Genomic DNA, 19,821 nt, shown 5'->3' with positions numbered 1-19,821 from the left:
ATAAGTTCAGAGGTCACAGAGATCTAAACGGACTTACTTACTAAACCATTGCCCCCAAGGGGTGGTGCTTAATCCCTACATTTTTAGGGGAAGGCTGTTTTTTGTGTCTGTATTTCTAAGATGGGATGAAGAACCAACCTAACCTTAGGACCTATAACAGCTTTACTGTAAAGAAAAGAGCCATATTGGTCTATCACTTTCGATACAATAACATCGATGGGATGGCAATCCGTCAAATTTTTGGACCGGATCCGGATTCTTACAAGAATCCGTCCAAAAAAAAGGCGGATTCCGGATTCTTATTTTGGGCGGATTCCTGATTCTAGCCATATTTTTGAAGGCTTTTTTAAAAATAAAAAGATTTAAGTGCTACATATGTCCCAAAAATTAATGTTCGTGTTGTTCTCTATAATTCACTTCCGAGAATAGAATCAAAAGGGGGAGTTGAAATAAAAAACTGAAGACGCTAATTTTAGCCTACCAATTAAGAGTCCGAATCCGCTATTAAAAAACGGATTCCGGATTCCAAAATTGACCAAAAATTGGACGGATTCCGGATCCGGATTGCCAACCCTAACAATAACACGAGTATAGATAGAAAGATAGAAGGAGTTGTTTTATTTTCTACTGTCTTTCCTTTTATCTTTTACTTTGTTAAAATTAATAAGTCAATTCATTTTCTCTAGTAAATATATTAATTTAAGAAGCTTCGCTATAATTCTGGATGTGTTAGTCCTTGTTTTATGATGTAGATTTATGTGTCTGGTATCAGACAGGGGTCTAGGGCTGGAGTAAATGGTATATAACTTAAAATAAGTTTCATATTCAATTATTTGAAACTAGCGTATATATAGGGGCACTGTATTAGAAAGGGTAGAAAAATAGCCCAAAACTATCCCAAGATTTAAATATTTTTTTTAATTAGCATAAAACCATCCCGGAACTTATGTGATGCTTCCCTTAGATGGAGAGCTCAATCAGTTTAGTAGCTCTTAAATTCTTAAGCTACAGACAAAAAGTCTTACTACTTTATATAAAAGGGTAATCAGGATTTTTGTATGTCCGTTAGGATCTTGCTAACTACTGAATATATGGTTAAATTATGTTTTCTGGCGAAATCTTAAAACACAGCGGTACAGTACTGATATATGTAGAAGATTGAATTATCATTCCCAAATAAACGACCCCTTAAATAGTGGATGTAAATATTCATTTATTTCCCCGGTATGATCATTTATATCCCTGGTATCAATTTTAGAAGATTTTAGAATTTTTATTAATTACTAAAAGAAAGAAAAATAATACCAGGGAAATAAATTAAATTTAAAAACCAAAATTAAACCACATTTTAGCATAAAAATGGGGTATTCCTGTCCAGTTTTTTTGTTTAGGAATGAATATTTCTTACCCGAGGGAATAAATGATGGACCGATAGGTCATCATTTATTCACGAGGGTAAGAAATATTCATTCCTAAACAAAAAAACTGGACAGGAATATCATTCTCATTTAAACAAAAAACTCATTTATAATAAACAATTATATATATTGAAAATAAGTGTTCTTTTCAAAAAAAATATTATAAATATGAAAAAAGGAGATTATTTTCTTTCTTTTAGTAATTAATAAAAATTATAAAATCTTCCAAAAAAAATTAAATATCTTCTAAAATCATACCAGGGATATAAATGAGATACCAGGGAAATAAATGGGGTATTCTCGTGAATAAATTGTGTGTGCGAATGGGGCGTTTGTCCATATTTAGGAATGGAGACCGCTCTTCTATGAGTACTACTAAAACCTAATTTTAATGCAATACACATAGACATTCTCATCGTCGGTTCGCTTATTTAGAATGCTTAACCCTCTATTCCCACAAGTATAATACGAATTTGGTTGAGCTGGTGGAAGCTCAACAAAAGACCCACGCGAAGTATTATGTTGCTTTAACCTAAGAATAAATGGTTGGTTTTGATATTCGATTAGAATCATATAAGTATATTAAGTATTAAGGAAAGAAAATGTTTTTATAAAGTGTATTTATATCACAAGTGCATAAGTTAAGTATGGAAATATTTACAGGATAAGTGTTAAAATTATAAGTAGAGTAGGACAGAAATGTGCCCTAAGTCCCAAGCAGTGAATTGTGCTAAGTGTTAGAGTCCTAACATAAGGCCTGAGCTCAATTCATGCTAAGTACTAAGGGGCCTAAATTTAAACTACAATGCATGCCAAACAACTAATTCATTACCTTTTTAAAGCCAGAAAGAGAAGTTTATGGTAGGAGAGTTAGTAAATAACTGAATAAATTCAAGAGGTACATGCTATAACATTAGCTCTGGACCAGGATTTTAGTGTTTGTCTGTGCAATTAAATATCTGTGTGTTAATATGTGACGTAAATCAGGCATAGTTGTAGGCATACATATATGTACTGATTGTTTATATGATTACATTAACTATAAACATAATATCTTTAATAAACATATACTATTAGCAAATCACATACAGATTACCATGAATAGGCTTTCGTTACCTATATATGGTGTCATATAGGTAGAAACAGGCCTATGAATGCATAAATTGATACAAATAATGCCTTGGGCCTAGCTAAAGTAATTGTGTCTTGCCCCTGAGTGCTACTAGTTAATTGCAGGGCACGTGTCAATCAAAGGTTCATAATATGATCTATATAGTGTTGATTTTATATCAAGCATAGATAGATAGTTGTGGATGCGAAGCATTTCTGTAAAAGTCTCATATGTACGTTCAAAGAATTTGAAAATTGAGGATCGCATCTCCAATGGGGGTAAGTTGTTAAAAAAGAAAAAAGAGAAAAAGAAAAAGTTTAGTAGTCCCAGTATATAGGCATATATAATAAACTATAAATGTATTCCAAGCTAAGTTAAATACGCTTTCCATTAAGAAAGTATGATTTGCGTATTTTCATAGCTGGGTATACAAGATGATAAACCTCCCAAATAGAATACATTCTTTTCTTAAGGGGTTTAGTTTTATCTAACTTTGTCACATCAATAAATGTTTTTGCGTTGGTAGTTCTGGATAGTTCAGCTTCTTCTGATGATGAACTAGGTGGTGAAGTGCTCTCGTTCGAAGTGTAGGTTGAGGTTGGGGGTGAGGTAGATATGTAGCCAAGGGCGTCCACTTGTGCTACCTCGTTTCCATTCTCGTCCAAGGTGATCGAGTGATTCTCCAGGTCATAGTAGAGTTGGTTGAGGTCATCGGTAGAGAGGGACAGTGTGCTGCTGGAGCTGGTGTTACTATCGGTCTCCACTCTACTATCTTCTCTGGTAGTCAGGGCTGTATTTAACAAGAAATTCCTGATGGTGATGGACAGGTTCTCTGAGAATCCATCGTACTCAGGTGTGGTGATGATGTTGTTGTTCTCGTCTATTGTGTCAAGGTGTTGACAGGAACACAACCGCAATCCGTCCAAGGTAGGGTGGTGGTAGGGCTCCAATACTCCATGATCATCTAGGTTATCTCCAGGCTGGTCCATGGTAGATCCTAAAAAGAGTTAGTGCGCGTGCTCCAACCGGTTCCTTGGGGTATCCTGGCTATGGTAATCTAAACAAAAGAAGTTTTAATAATCTTTTATTAATCCTTTTATCCCTGGGATATTCTAGAAATTCTTTCGTTACAGATAGACCTATAATGGATTGGTTAGTTATCTCTATTTCTGTTAAATATAACTGTTTCCTGAATATAAACAATATTATATATAAAAATGTATAAGTACAATTAGTATTTACATATCGTATTATTTTCTTTGGTTACATTACTCGTATATATGTAAAAATATAAGATTTTACTAACAAAAGTTGGTAACCCTTTGTTTGTATATTTTGTATATGTACATATGGTTTATACCATTGTTGGTATTAGCTGTATTTATGTTATTTTTAACATGAATAAATTTTAATCATTTTAAAGACTAATATCTTACATTACGTCGCTATCAAGTGTACCTTTTAAACTTAATATCTATAAAATATATCGTTCGACGTCCGTAATTAAATTTTACGTAACAATAAGTTGTCAACCCTTTGTTTATGTTTGGGCGGTCAAAAGTGATAGGGGTTGGCTTTGAGCGAGGTTATAAAAAGCTGGCGGCCCAGTAATTATGCTCATTTATATAATAATTGTCCTTGCGAGCGGAGCTTGCGTTCGAGTGTTTAATTTTACCGCTAAATTCCAAGAGAATTTATATAAAAGTGATAAAATATAGTAACCCGTTTGTTTTATATGAATGTTTTTATGTTATAGATTGTTGATGTGCCCATTATTGCATTCGTTAGCCATTATTTAAGACCTAAGAATCTTATTTTTCTTCGTCGATAAGACCTTTATCACTGTATTTTAAACGAAAGTGGGTTTGAAGCAGTATGGGTACATCTTCAATATATGACAATTTTGTTCCATATAATATTTGTAGTTTTGATAGGACATATCTGAGTCAGCAAGTAAATTGACGTACCTTGTTTTGTTTCCGTTTTCCGTCTGCAAAAGTTAAATTCGTTCATCGTAAACAAAACTTATAATGACACAGATATATTCCATCATTCTACTCGTTTTAACTTTTGATTATAGGGTTCCCTTTGTATAATCAAAACTTATTTGAGTCCTGATTCAAATCTTCTAAAACAATTTTACTATAGGTTTAAAAATAAGATTTTCTTTTTACGTAATTCAATTATAATGACGTTAATTGATAGATTATTTACGTTACGAATAACTCAACCATATTATATAAAAAAAAATGGTCGCTTACAAAAATTATATTTAGCTAGCTTTATCTAAAGTGTTTTTAAAACATCATTGAAGATATTCAGATTTAGCTAGTACATAAGTTTTAACTGCTTGATACATCATAATGAATATGTTTTTGATAGCTCAGCGATGGCTATTTTTAAGCGTTGAATCATGTAAAATTAATTACATATTCTTTAACTTAATTGAATCTTAATAAAACAAAGTTTTAATGTTTAAATAGCTTAACGATAGCTATTTTCAAGCGTTGAATCATGTAAAATTAATTACATATTTTTTTTTACTTAATTGAATCTAATAAAATAAAGTTTTAATGTTTGAATAGCTTAACGATAGCTATTTTCAAGCATTGAATCATGTAAAATTAATTACATATTCTTTAATTTAAAGAATTTTACTTTTAGATGATAAATCAAAGTTTTAATGGTTAGGAGGTTCAACCATAGTTGCTTAAAATACAAAAAAATTCGTGTGTACAGTCTTTTTCATAAAATTAACTTTACTATATTGCCTTTCAGAATCACTAGTCCTCTTATTTTAAATTTACATTCGCTCATAATGTATGTGCCTGACAGCCTGGACGCGCATCAGAATATTAAGGAAAGATTCGAGGAATCAATGAGGGCGGCTGCGGCCACTCTCGCCAATTCCTCGTTTCTTGAAAATTCCTTAGACGACTCGAGTTCAGTGTACAGCGACCAGTCTGGGATGCCAAGCCTTGCTGATGTCGATGACTATGGGGGCACAAGTACTGTAGAGTCCGAAAGGGATCAAGGGGAGATGTTCGGCAACGAGCATCTCTCACTGATGCTTAGTAGAACGATACAAATCATCTGGTCTCTCCTCAATTCGGTGATGCAGAACTCCTGCGGTGACATTGGTGACGATGTTGCCGGAGGTGATTCTGGGTCTGCCGAGTTGGGGAGAGACCAGAAGACGAGTCTGGACACCTTCAACATGGATGGCTTAATTAACATGTTGTTGGGGTTTGGCTTGTTTTCATGTGCTCTTATAGTGGTCTTCTTCGGCGCTGTAGGGCTTGAGACTCTCACACGTGTTGACAACACCTCAGACAGGTCGCTGGCTCGCTGGATAAGAGATGTATGTACGCGCCTCCGAAACATAGGCGTCAGGACCATTGAGCTTCTCCACTGCAGTAACAGGACTAACAGGACTAGAGCTGGGGCTATGTCGCCAACTGCGGAGCCGTCGGGCACCATGTATGAAGCCGCGTCCTCTGAGATTGATGATATTCTGTCGGATACACAGGTGAGTTTTCTTCTGTTGTATATTTCTTTTTTTTGTTTTGTACAATTTTTTTTCTAGCCACCCGGTTTGTATAATTAAGCATCATGTTGGTGTATGGTTGTTCTGTCCTATTCTCACTTCCTCAACGTTGACTTACGGCTCTTCCATATATATCGCTCACCGTTTGTCATCGTTTTATGTCGCCAGAGAAATCTGCCCGGTTACCGCAATTAAGTTGAGATACCAGTTAACATTTACTAAAATCTTAAGTAGCAACCTAATATTATTTCCCTCTGGGAAAGTTAAGAGTTTGCTCGTGCCGTACGTTTCTCATTGGGGTTTAAATGTTAGATCAAGACTTTAATGTTTTCCTTTTGTTGCTCCCTCTGCTAGTCCATCGACTCCAGCAGAAGTGAGGTCCAGAATTGGCCTGTTTGCCGTACACTGTTTGTCTGCCCCTGAGGATCGGATTACTGGAAGAAGTGTGCCTGTGGGCTTGGAAACCTCGACGGGAAGTCCTGGCTTCCGTCCGTTGATTGTGGATCAAACAGAGCGTTTACATGTAAGTATCCATGCTTTAGTTTTCTATTAATTTTCAGAAAGAGGCTGTATATTTGTACACGTATCTAGAGGTATTTGCAACTAAAATTCTTTTATGTGTAGAATATTAATCTTAAAATGTATGGTTGCATGTATTTTTGAAACGATCTAAGATTTTAATTCTAGTATAAAGTGGGTTGAATTGCTACCTAATCATATAGCTTTACAGGATTTTAGGCATTCTCATTTCCTGATTTTCCTAGACTCATTGTTAATATTGCGATTAAACTAATAAGATTTATTATATTTTAGGCGACCAACTCAGTTAATCTGGAGGAACACTATACAAACATGCTAAGATTTAGCCCACCCAATTCTGGAGGGTCTGCAGAAGGATCCAGCTATAGTTCATCCCTATGCTTGAGTCGAATTGATTCCACATCTGCAGCGGACCTTTCAGCGGTAAGTTTGCTACATTCGTTTAATATTATTAGTCGCCAAAGCTACGTGACATGAGGTAAAGAAGTTGGTGACTTTAGCTATGCATATTTACAATAAGTTATTTTAATCATGGTGCTATTTTCGTTCCATTGGTTAGCATCATGACTTTAGCGGAGTTAATAAAAATTTTCTAAAAGTATCAAGACTGTTCAATTATCTATATGGGTAGACATTATTATATTTCTCCCTGATTATTTTGTTAAGATTTTCTATTTTCACTAATATTTACTTCCCTATTTTAGGAAGCGGAGAATACCCTTCCTCTGGTGAACGTGTTCGAGATCGATATACCGTCCAGCCAGTTCGGTTCCATGGGTAGTGAGATTCGGTTCCCATTGCCAGAGAGAGTGGTTGGAGGTTTAGAGCGGCTGCGTCTTACAGTCGAGACTCCCACCCCATCTCTTCCACCAGAGACTGTCTCAGAGACTGCTAGCCTGACTTCAATTGTGCGTTCGTCGGATAACAGCAGAGAGGAGTCCGATGCTGAAGGTGTCCCTCGGCGACGGAGTTCTGCCGGCCCTAAGCGTACGCGCTGAAGTGGCGAATGTTAGCTTGGTCATAGACATTGTAAATTTTATTAGACAAAGACTGCTCAGACACTTGTGACAAAATTCTTAATCTATGTAACTAGTCAAAATAGTGATTACTATTCAGTAAAATATTAAACGTTATGACTTTCATACTGTACAAGACCAAATAATTTACACCATTGTTATTTTGTTATATCATTACGTGTTAGCTTGTAAGGAACCTAGTATGTAAGGAAATATTGGTATAAGGTTGTATTTTCTTTCCCCTAATTTAAAACTTCGTGTAACTTCAATTACTTTCGTCCTAGTTGAGCTAAATTTCTTTTCTCAATATTATATTTACAATTTTAATTTTCAGCCTTATATCACAATTTATTCATTCTTGTTAGCTTTAAGGGTTATGTACATAGATATTTAATCGAACTTGCGCCTCAGTACCTTTTCTCTGATCTTTTCATTTATATCCATCCCTGTGCATTAATCGTGAATTTTAATTGTGCTGTGATATATATAGAAGACCTGTAAATAGCATATATTTTTGTAACCAATATCCAAGTAGACTGAAGGACTGACATTAGCCAAAGCTACCCAAATATGCGTATTCAAGTACTTGTAAGAGAGATATATAAAGACTGTTTGTAAATTTTAATATTTGAGCAATTAAAGTAGTTTCATGGATCGAGTAATTTCATTAAGGAGGATTATTTAACTTATTAAGATTTAGAATATATATCATTCCTCTTCAAAACTATAGATCTTTACATCCCTTTAATTCTTGCTACAATAACCGTGAAACTTAGGTTTTGGGGTAAAATTTTCTTAGGCCTGTCATTAAAGTTAAATCTAAACTTTTATTTCCTCCAAATAGAATTTCCTGATTCAAGTAGAGTCGTTGATAAGATGTGTCCCTATATTTATACATATAAGTCTTTGCATTTATTGCTCAATTGTTTTGTTTTTTTAATGATCTCGGAATTTTTCTTATGTGCCAATATACAGCTTAAGTCCAAAAAAAATATTAACTAAATTTGTTAAAACTTGTCAGAAATCTTTCTTATTATCACAATTTTGTTTGCCAACGATTTTTGTTAAATGAAAGTTTATATTCTGTTTTCGAAATTGTCTTAACTTTATAATTTTCACCAAAGAGAAATATTTGTCAAATTTTATACCTTTTCTAAAGATTATCTACTTTTGTTAAAATAAATATAGAGATTTTTAAGTAACATACATAACTTGTTAATTACTGGTTTAGTATTATATAAAATTACGTAGCTTACTCTATAAGCGTTACTTGTTTGTTTGTCACGTTAATAGTGATAATAATTAAATTAAATTGTTACCTTTAGGAAGCGTTTAGCCTAGTTTTAAAGCTTGCTTATTTTATAACAATTAAAATGAGTAATAATATTACCTACTATGTTCTTTTGGTGTCATAGTTACTATATATGTGGTTTATTTTCTTACCATTTCTATCATTACCCTTTTAGATAACTCATATAATAATAACGTGGAGATTTTTTTATGAGAAACATACAAGAATACAAGTACAATATTGTATAGGTAACTACGAGAGTATTATATTTTCCGTTTGGCAAGGTCTTTTATATCATTGGGAATGTCCGTTAGTCTTTCCATCTGAATGCCTTAGAAGTTAAATCATAGGAAACATGTTAACTTGTATATTTATCTAACAATTCTGTTTGAGTTTCTAGGTCGATAACTAGCGGTATGCGCGGCGGGGTGACCTCTCCGGCTGTAGATTACCGTTAAGTTATGATGATGTGCGTCTGGTCGTTGAGGGATAAGCGTTCTACCGCGTATACGCAAACTCCTCTGAAATGCTCTTAATATTCTTTTCAAGAGTCTGACTAGGAATGTAGTGATCCTGTCTAATATTATAACCATGATAATTGTTATTGATACGTATATAGCTATTTCTTCTATATGAGCGAAGATAGTTCTAATGGTCAATGGTTCTTTAGGTTTTGGTGGGCACAGTGCTTCTGACGCAAATGGTAAAGTTCGTGCCGTGGTCTGTCGGTCATATCCTAATGCGAACTGTGCTATTGTATCTCCTAATGTGAGATTATATGATCCTCCTGTTATAATAAAAGGAGTGGATGTAATAGTTATTGATGCATTCTCTAAACTGCGATTAGTATTTTCGCTCAAGCTAGTAAAGACAATTCCATCCTGCACATGAGTGTAGGGATAAGTCTGTTTTGCCAAAGGGCAGTGCTTGGTTATCAATGTTTCATTAACGCTAAGTAGTCCTTTAAGGCACTGGTCAGCTTCAACCGGTAGATAAGCGTTATAATAAGATTGTCTGTAAACTCTTTTGGTTTTATCCAAGTAATAAATGGAATCGATATAGCACTCATCAAAAGGAATTGGTGCGTATCTGTAGATTTTTATTGGCTCAGAACTTAATTCCATGGATAGGATAGTGGTGAATGATGTGGTGCCACCACTTAAACGACTTTGGACTTCTAATCCAAGATTATGAGTATAGTCCAAGTTAAGTTCTTGCCTTACAAAAGTTTTAATAGAGTCTGTGATGTCTGTCTTTGCAAGATCTTGAATTAGAGTAAGTCTAAAGTTCAAGTCTGCTTTAAGATCTTCTAAGTTCGTGATGGCTAAGTTGCTCAAGCTATCAACATAAGAGTATTCTGCTGTTTGCACAAAGTTAGCTGCTTTGGCATGAAGGATTATACCACTTACAATTTGTGGTACTATCTCCGCAAGCAATAACTGTGTAAAGTCAAACTTATCATGATCTAGCTTATAAGAAAGCTTATTTACGTTATTAGTCACTTCAATGCGGTTAGAACTTATTAAAGGAGTTATTGTTTCAATAGCTTCCTTGATGTCGCGAATAAGTTTTATTACGTCATTAAGCAAGTCCTTAATCTTTTTGGTATATAACTTGCCTATAAGTTTAGTTTGTGCTGAAGTGAATGTGCGTCCATCGTAGCTAATGTCTACTTGATTCTTCAGGCCATCATAGATTGCTATTTCAGGCGCTGTATTGTCTACAGATATATCAACTTGAATGGATCGAATTGCTACAGCTGTGTAGCCTATATATTCTCCACTTTGATAGTGAGTGGGTATCAAGTCTGTCATTGTGTCTGCTGTTGTACTATAGTAGTACATACTTAGTATTATTAATATTATCTTAGAATACATTGTTAAACAGTTAAGTTTATTTACTAGATGCTTATATCCACAATCAAAAGCTAATTTTCTGACTGGTACACTTACACTAATAGTTAAGGTCTTCACTGCTTGGAGTTCTATGATAAACTGACTTATTTTTCCAAAATCTATTTATTATCCCACTTTCGCTACTGCTAGATCCTGAGTGGGCGTTTCCGGTTTCAAACTATAATTAAAGTTTTTGACATAATTTTTTTTGTATGTAGATTGGTTATAAGCTTAATAACTAATCAAGTTCATCTCAATTCAAGGCATTTATATATAGGTTGTCTAATAATGTTTTTATGCTTGTGTGATTTACATAGAAGTATTAGATATTTTAACTTTTAACTCAATTTTGTATATTTTGGGTTACGCAGTGACATGCGTATATTTGTACAGTTTATATTACTCGTTTGACTCTGTTTAGATTATACAGATTCAAAACTTATACATATACAATTTTTTCTTTTTTTTTTATATATTTTTGTGTATAAAAATTTTTTGAAGGGATCGACTTATTTAGTCGACATGTATTGTATATGGTTGGTCTCCCCCTGTCAAGAGAGAAGACGTAAATTTTACCACTGGATATATAACCTTGAGTGGGAAAATTCTACATAAATTATGATATCTCTGTTATCAGATTAGAATAACATGCTATTATATTGTTCCCGAGTTTACAGGGTAAACGGAAATGCAAGTGATTGTTATTGGATTTGATTTATATCTCTCTAAATCTGATATTATAATTTATGTTTAACGTTTTATAGATATGAATTCTGTACGTGTGCAGAATTATAGGCTTTGTATTAATTAAATTTGCATTTGTTATAATGATAGTCATTCTGCTGCTTAATTGTGCATAAGGGATGACTGTGCACATATTTTAGTTGCAGAATTTGTTTTGGCCAAAATTATAAGCGGAAGCGTCTTGCTTAGTTAATTATCTTTTAGTCCATGACTTTATTGTAAGACTTTATAATTACTGTTTTGTATTCTCTATGAAAGTGTCAAAATATTAGCCAATTGGTTTGAAACTCTTCGATTTTGAAAGGGTATTTAACTTGTCTGTATTTATATCAGATCTCCTTTCAACCATGTTTATTTTGAACACTTGCAATTTATTAATATGTGAGAGGGTATGTGTGATATTAGGATTGGTCTTACGTGGAAAGTATTTAGTTAATTCCATGAATTTTCTGTAAGTTTACCTTTATATATATTTTTTTTTATGTGGTTTTTAGTTGTAGTCTTATTTTTAATTAGCAATTAAAACAGGTTTTGGCATCTTTTTTAAAATAGATGTAGGGGAGTTTTATTATTTAAACTTTTAAATATCCCTGTTTTATCAAAAACTGCGTACAGCATATACTATTGCGTAAGGAAAGAAGAGTAATAGTGTTCCCTTCTTTTAGTATGAGCTATAATTAGTTCATATGGTTTATAACTTAAATATTTTATGGCATTATTATTAGTTGTGTTTTTGTTATAACAGTTCAAATCTACTTTGGTTAGAATTGTAATATACCTGTTATTCATTTGTTGACAAGATGCATTGGTATTTGGGTTATATTATAATTCTGAAGGAATTTTCGCTTGAAGTTTTTAAAGCTTTAAAGAAGTCTGAGTGCAATATGCAAGAAAAACTGAATTTTGTTTTGACTGAAATTTTCTTTAAGGGTAGGCAATGGTTTTTGCTTAATTACTAGATCTTTAAATAAAATCATTGATGGGCAAAATTGTGGCATATCACAATATATACTGTTATTGTGTTTCCATAAGAAAAGTATGAAAAGTATAGTTTTGTTCGTACAGACCTTAATCAATTTTGTCTTTATCACTATTATATACAAATTAGATGCACTTTTGCCACAGTATGGTTTTGGGTACATGTTTCAGGCATTATTAAAGGCTGATGGGTTAAGTATCTGAGATGTGTTTCTTAGACTTAATGTTAACTGCAAGGTTACTGGGAATTATATTCATAGGGTTTCAAGATAATCAAAATTCAAGCGATTCAATACGGCTTTTCCTTGCTTGCAAATGCAATGATAAGTTTGGTATCTTATCACCAGGGGTGATATAGCATTGTATGCTTATATAAAGATTGGATCCGGTGGTAAAAGTGGTTTGTGAGTTCTAATAATGCAGTTTATAATAAGACTATTACATAAAAGCTAGAGGTGGTACTAGCTTTATTTGACAGGGTTATTTTACATGTCAATGTGCTAGTTAATTCTACCAAAATTGGTCCAATTGCCAAACTTTCATAGTGTCCTCTAAGTTTCACCGTTGTGCTAGGATTGAGACAAAAGTTCATCTAACCCGAAGGTATAAGTGAGATCGAATGTGCTATCGGTTCATTTATGCCTATTGTTATGAATATGCACATAAAAAGTTTTTTTTTGTAAAAACTGTAAGTCCATATATATTTTGAAGGCTGCTATGCTTGTTTTCAGTTTATACTGCAATAGACATGTAAATCTAGAATCAAGGAAGAGTTACAGCTTTTCAAGGTAAGTGAAATTTTCTCAAACCAAATTTTCTCCTATGTGCGTATTGCCCACAACTTTCTTCAGAATATTCAAAATATATGTTCAGTAATTCTGACTTCGTTTTTTTTTTTTTTTTTTAATAGTTCAATCAATTTAATGATACTCCCTAAGTATACTGGGCTCCTGGGGTGGAGTGTACTGTCTAGGTCATGTCCTTAATATATGTTTTTGTTATACAATTTTGTCTTGTCTGTCTCAGGGTGAGTTTTAGTGTAAAGTTTGCTTCACAAGTAATAATAGTCTTTTAGACAAAGTCCCAGTGGTACTTTGGCACTGTTGATTGTTCAGGGTCTTTTCTTTTGTCTACACGTGAATGTATGAGGATTTTAGAATTATGCCATAAAATATCAGCTATATTATTATTCAAGTTTCTCTCTCTCTTTTTTTTTAAAAAGTATTGTGTGAAATTTTCAATCTTGGCCATACACCTTAACCTAATTTCTACACCATCATCTATATGTTCAATGAAATGAATTTACTGTATTCAGGAGTAGATGAGACTGGAGTTTTATTTAACATTAGGCTGATAATCAGATTAAGATCAATCATGATATGTGAGTGCCCTGTTTGACAGCTGTATGAATTAAAGTGTATATATCAGCTTAATAAGTTAATCAATGTAATAATTGATTTTGTGTTTCAGATTGGTATAAGAGTGTCATTGGGTTGGCTACTAGTAACTAGAGTGATCTAATTAATAGCTGGCGTGTTTCGTGCTATGGCAAGTTGATCCAATTCGTCATCAGATTCGTCTACTTCTGGTAGCATAGGTAGTCCATATATGAATGATCCTGAAAAGTCAAAATCAACGACTACCTCTCTGACAATAGATTGGTCGCTGGACTCTATGTAACCAGTGATAACTGTGTTGGTGATAGTGTGATCGGAGTTGTTGATTATTAAAGCTCTGCCACTGAGTTGTCCATCATCATTGATAATGAGTTGTGTTTGTCCAGGTAAGATTTTGATGCCTGCATTTTCGTTTGAAATATGATCGTCGCTGAGGATTACTTGTGTTCCAGGTGCTAGGTTGAAAAAGTGGTTGATATTCATTACTATCACTTGGGTTTCTTTAGCTTTGATCTTTTTAACTACTCCTGTACAGAGCTGGAGCTCAAGTTCAGAACAGAAGATACTGCTCAGCGGTCCTTCAGGGTGAAGAATGGAATACAAACACGGTGCTAACCGGTATTTGTCTGTGACAGACGTCCATGTTAGCTGTAGGCTTCTAATACCATTTAGTCCAATTATCATAGGTGCGACATCCTCATGGTTTTCAGCTACAATTGAGAAGGGAATTGGGTAGTGACGGCTTGAGAATGATGTGGGGCGAATCATGAGGGTTACTTCTCTGGGTTCGGGGATCTTGTGATCTACATGTGTAACTGGTAGATCATGACTTTTTTCCAGCTGATTTTCATCATCGTTCATTACTATACCGAACAACTTGCTATAGTACCTGGCTGATATGATGTTTTTATCTGTTGCTGAGTCAAGTAAAGCTGTCATGCGTACATCATAGTCATATTTACAATCTATTTCTTCTGGCATACAACCAGAGCAATGGAGGTACAATTTTCTTTCTTCCTCTTTTGCTGGTGTAGTATTATCTCCTACTTGATCTTTAGGTTCATTGAGATCTATGTCTGCTGTGTCAGCTGTGATTCCACTGAGGTTACAATCTCTAGATGATTCCTCAGCATTGGCTTTAGCCCAGTCTTCATATGTTTGCCTGAAGACACCACTAGGTCTCACCTTACCACTATGGTATAATTCCATCATGGCTGGCCTTCCAGGACATAAGTGTCGAGAATGGTATAACTCTTTACCATATGTCTTATAACAGTTTGTACAGAAAGCTGATGTCATTACAGTTGGGTATAATCGCCCTGTATCATCACATAGTAATCTACATCCATCAGATATATCATGAGAATATTGTCCACATGCTACACAGTAGCGTCCAGGTGATAACCTATAAGAAGCCTGATAATCCCGTTTGGTATTCCTCTGAGAATGCCTGTCCCTGTTATCCCTGTGATGAGGTTTGGGATTGGGTGACTTTGTAGCCATTTCTTTAACGGTGGATTTTCTTCTATGATAATTTGAGATGGCCTCTATTTTGGCAATTTGTCTGTCTCTATAGTTAGCTCTTCTCTCTTTAGATTTCGAAGTGTTGGTGGTGTGGATTCTCTTGTGTTCTATACTCGTTGTACAGTTTGTGCAGAGATGCCTTCCAACTTCAAGTGAACCACTCGTATTAGGTCTTCCAAGTTGTATTGTGTTCAGTTTCTGCGAGAGTAGAAGTTCTTCTGCTGGTTCTGCTACTTTTGTTCGCCTGTGGGAAACAGTTTTCCATGAGTCTGATAAGTTAGCTTGTGTTGCTAGTGAGGCCAGAGATATCACATTCACCTCAGGGCTCATATTCCTTTTGTCAATTTGTTCTGACTCTTCTAAGTTGGATATTTGTATTTCCTCATAAGCATCGGAGTCTCTAATGTCTGTATTAGCTGAAGGGGTGTTCATACCAGGTGTTTGTCGAGCGTCCCCGACAAGGAGTGGTTTCCTTACCAGCTTCATCATCCTGCTGGCCTTGCTTGCGGGCAGATGACATGATAATAGTTGTAAAGTCTTAGAACTAATTATAAGTTCTTTTAGATGCCAGTGGAATGTTGTACTATTTTTATGATAAAAATAGCGGAAGTTCGAGAGGAGTACAAATAATGGTTATAGTTTAAAACAATCAAGAATTTGTTTAAGTTAACAATTCTTTGCTTTAAATTGTGTTTAACTATAGATGGGTATGATATATGCTTCACCTATAGTTGTTTCTACGTCGTATATATGTACGTGTGAGCTTTTGATTGATATTCTAAAGATGTGCGCTAATGCACCCTTATCCTTAATTTGGCTCAACTGTAGAAACACTCCTACTTAACTTTTATACAGTTTTATTTATGGAGTCAATTTGAGCTAGTTAGCTATTCAAATTGGTTATTAAGTTAAGTAATGTTTACAGCGGAGTTAATTTGGGTATGCTTATATACTATCACAAATTAACTTTTAGTTTGCTCAGGAGTCGACTTTCCCAGCAAATTATGGTTGTCGAGAAAAGAAACAGCAATTTATAATCCTTGTTGAACTCTTACTTCACTCCAAGGATATGTGTTTATAGCTTACGATCTACTTATTCCTGTAAGGCTATTATGAATATAACTTACTAAGGTTCACTCCCAAAGGATCGTCTATATTCTAATAATATTGCAACAATTTTGCCTGAATGTCAAAGATCTCGCCACCTCTTACTTATAGTTGTATTAGGGGTTTCCTTCCAATCCTATAACGTAATTTGCGCAAAATTGGGGCTTCACTTATGACTTCAATTCTTATAACTGTAGTGGGATATACAATTTAGATATTCCTATATTTATATATGTAAAGATTGTTTTCAAAATTATCTGACCGGATGTAATCTAATTATAATTAGTAGTATTACAATATTCAAGTGCAAGTTTACTCTGAGGAAGTGTGAGATCCTACACTAGGTGGCCAACCTAGAATGTGGAGGTTGTCAATCAAACTTCAAAGGAGCCTATCAACTTTAAATTAAGCAATACTTATTCTCTTTTTTTTTCCTGAAAACTAATCTGACTGATTTTAGTGCACTTTTTTTTTCTAACTTATCTAAAAGTAATTTGTTAGGTTATAAAAATTCTGGGCTATATGTAGACACACTTTTATGTTACTTGGTTATAGTCTATGTGCTAGTAAGCCTAAGTAAACATACGTTTCTCGATATAAAATTTTATGATTCCGGATATTTAAAGACAGTAGGGTACTTTTCCGTAGTACTTCTGCTACTTCTTTTAGAGACGTCCTACTCTCCCAAGGTAGGCTGCTGCAACCTCCTGCTGCGTTTGGTGTATAGAACTTTGTCTCTTAAAGTGTGCTATTCAGTACATATAGGGCCTATATTGTTGACTATACTTTTATATCACTAATGGTCACTATCACTAGTAATTAACTTGTCTTCACTTTCACTGCTGAATCCTGGTGGTACATGAAATAGAAATGTTAGCATTAGCAAAGTGAGTAAAAATTTAGTTTTCATGTCCTACTTATTGTTGAGTGAACTGCTTATTATATTTATGTATGTGTTTGTAAGGAATATACAAACAAAAATTTTCTAAGTTAAGATTGAATTAAAAACTTTCTAAGTCAAAATAAAATAGAATCACTCTAAGTCCAAAGTTGGAAAATTTTGACTAAGTCCAAAAAGTTTCTAATGAAAATATTCTAAGTACAAAATCAATAAATTTTGGCCCAGAAAAAAAATCAAAAAGTATCTTAAGTACAAAAAGTTAGCAAATTTTGACTAAGTCAAAAAGAATTTTTTTTTTTTTGAAATTATACCAAGTACAAAATTAGTGAATTTTGACTAAGTCCAAAAATCTTTCAATGAAATTATGCTAAGTACAAAAATAGTGAAATTTTCTTGAGACAAAAGAAATAGAATTACTCTAAGTCCAGACGTGGAATAGTTTGTCCGAGATGAAATTTCCTAACAGTTCATTCACAAAGCTACTTTAGAGATTGCCTATAAGTCAAAAGAAATAGAATCACTCTAAGTCCACTATTGGAATATTTTGACTAAATGCAAATCTCGCTAAGTTAAGGATTTTAAAATTATAAAGTATTAGAGTGTTAGAATTATCCTTCACCAAAAGAAGTAGAATCTCTCTAAGTCCATAATCGGAATATTTTGGCTAAGACAAAAATACTCTAAGACAAAATTTTCTTTTAAGTGTGGAAAATGAAATTTGTTAATCTAGTTGGAAAAAATCGTAATTATTACAAGTCCGAATTTTGGTAAATTTCCAACCAAGTTCCCAATTTCATAAAAATTACTATAAGTCCAGAAATTCGAGATTCTCTCTGTAACAAAAGAAATAGAAACGGTGCTAAGTCCAAAAGTGGAATATTTTGTTCAGAGTCTCAGGAATTATTTCTCTGATTACATACAGCAATTTGTCTACACTTATATCATTCCAACCGATCGATGTTGAGAATATCTTTGAGACTTTGAAATATTTTGTTTAACTCAAAATTTTAGAGGCAATAGTTTTATTTTGATACATCCGCGTATAAATCAGAATTGCATTAAGAATATAAGTCCTAGGCATGTATAAGTAAGTGCAAATCTCAGAAAATCGGTTCTAACGGCACCAAAGTATTAGTACAGTTTAACTTGTGTATAAATGCTACAAGTTTGTAATAATCTTTTGGCCCTTTACTACGACTCAAGAGTACTAACTGCTTTCGGCATATTGTTTCAGAAACATGGCTCCAAAGACAATATGTATCCCAACTAACAGCGTTTCCCGTGTTCTATAGGATTTGCTCCTAAGTTTTCATTTAATAAGGCAGTTCAAAATGGTCCTTTACAAATAGTATTTTGATAGCTTATAAATGAAAAGTTACTCCATGCTTGATTCTTAGTAAGTTCTGGTTTAAGTATCAAAGATTCAAGTATTTCAACACTTAGAGAATTTTCGAATAAGTAAAAATCATACTAAGTCCGAAGATTTATATATATACTCCGCCACCTAGCACAACTCCTAAATTTCAAAATTCTGACTAAGTCCAGAAATCAAAATTTTGCACATAGCTCAATCATAGATTATTCCAACCCAAGTGTTTTACTAAAGAGAGGCGGACATGGAGGTGCCGGTGTGCTGGTATTCTCTAGGGCCTCTAGAGTGTCAACCAGTGCGAGTGTCCTTATAGGGCGGCGACCAATGGCCACAAATATGCTAGCATTCTCTAGGGCCTCTAGAGTGTCAGCTAGTGCAACTGCTCGTACACGAGGCTCTCAATTGCATTTGTGTCGTGCCTTTCAGTCCCTATCTCTTCAAACGCCTCATAGTCCTAACCTTGCTCTCAAATAGTATCACAGGTTTTGGTAAATCCGATTTTGCCATAGCTACAATTATTCGATTTTGGTAAAAATACCTGCCTTAGGCGGTTCGGGTACGGCAAGGAAAAAAAGAAAAAAAATTTATGAAGTAAAATTTTTCTAAGATACAACCGGTAAGTTGCACCATTGTGTGTGCGAATGGGGCGTTTGTCCATATTTAGGAATGGAGACCGCTCTTCTATGAGTACTACTAAAACCTAATTTTAATGCAATACACATAGACATTCTCATCGTCGGTTCGCTTATTTAGAATGCTTAACCCTCTATTCCCACAAGTATAATACGAATTTGGTTGAGCTGGTGGAAGCTCAACAAAAGACCCACGCGAAGTATTATGTTGCTTTAACCTAAGAATAAATGGTTGGTTTTGATATTCGATTAGAATCATATAAGTATATTAAGTATTAAGGAAAGAAAATGTTTTTATAAAGTGTATTTATATCACAAGTGCATAAGTTAAGTATGGAAATATTTACA

This window comes from Acartia tonsa, chromosome 14 (genome assembly GCF_053477335.1).
Source record: "Acartia tonsa isolate MP-2025a chromosome 14, ASM5347733v1, whole genome shotgun sequence".
NCBI classification, from domain to species: Eukaryota; Metazoa; Arthropoda; class Copepoda; order Calanoida; family Acartiidae; genus Acartia; species Acartia tonsa.
This window is presented reverse-complemented; position numbering follows the sequence as displayed.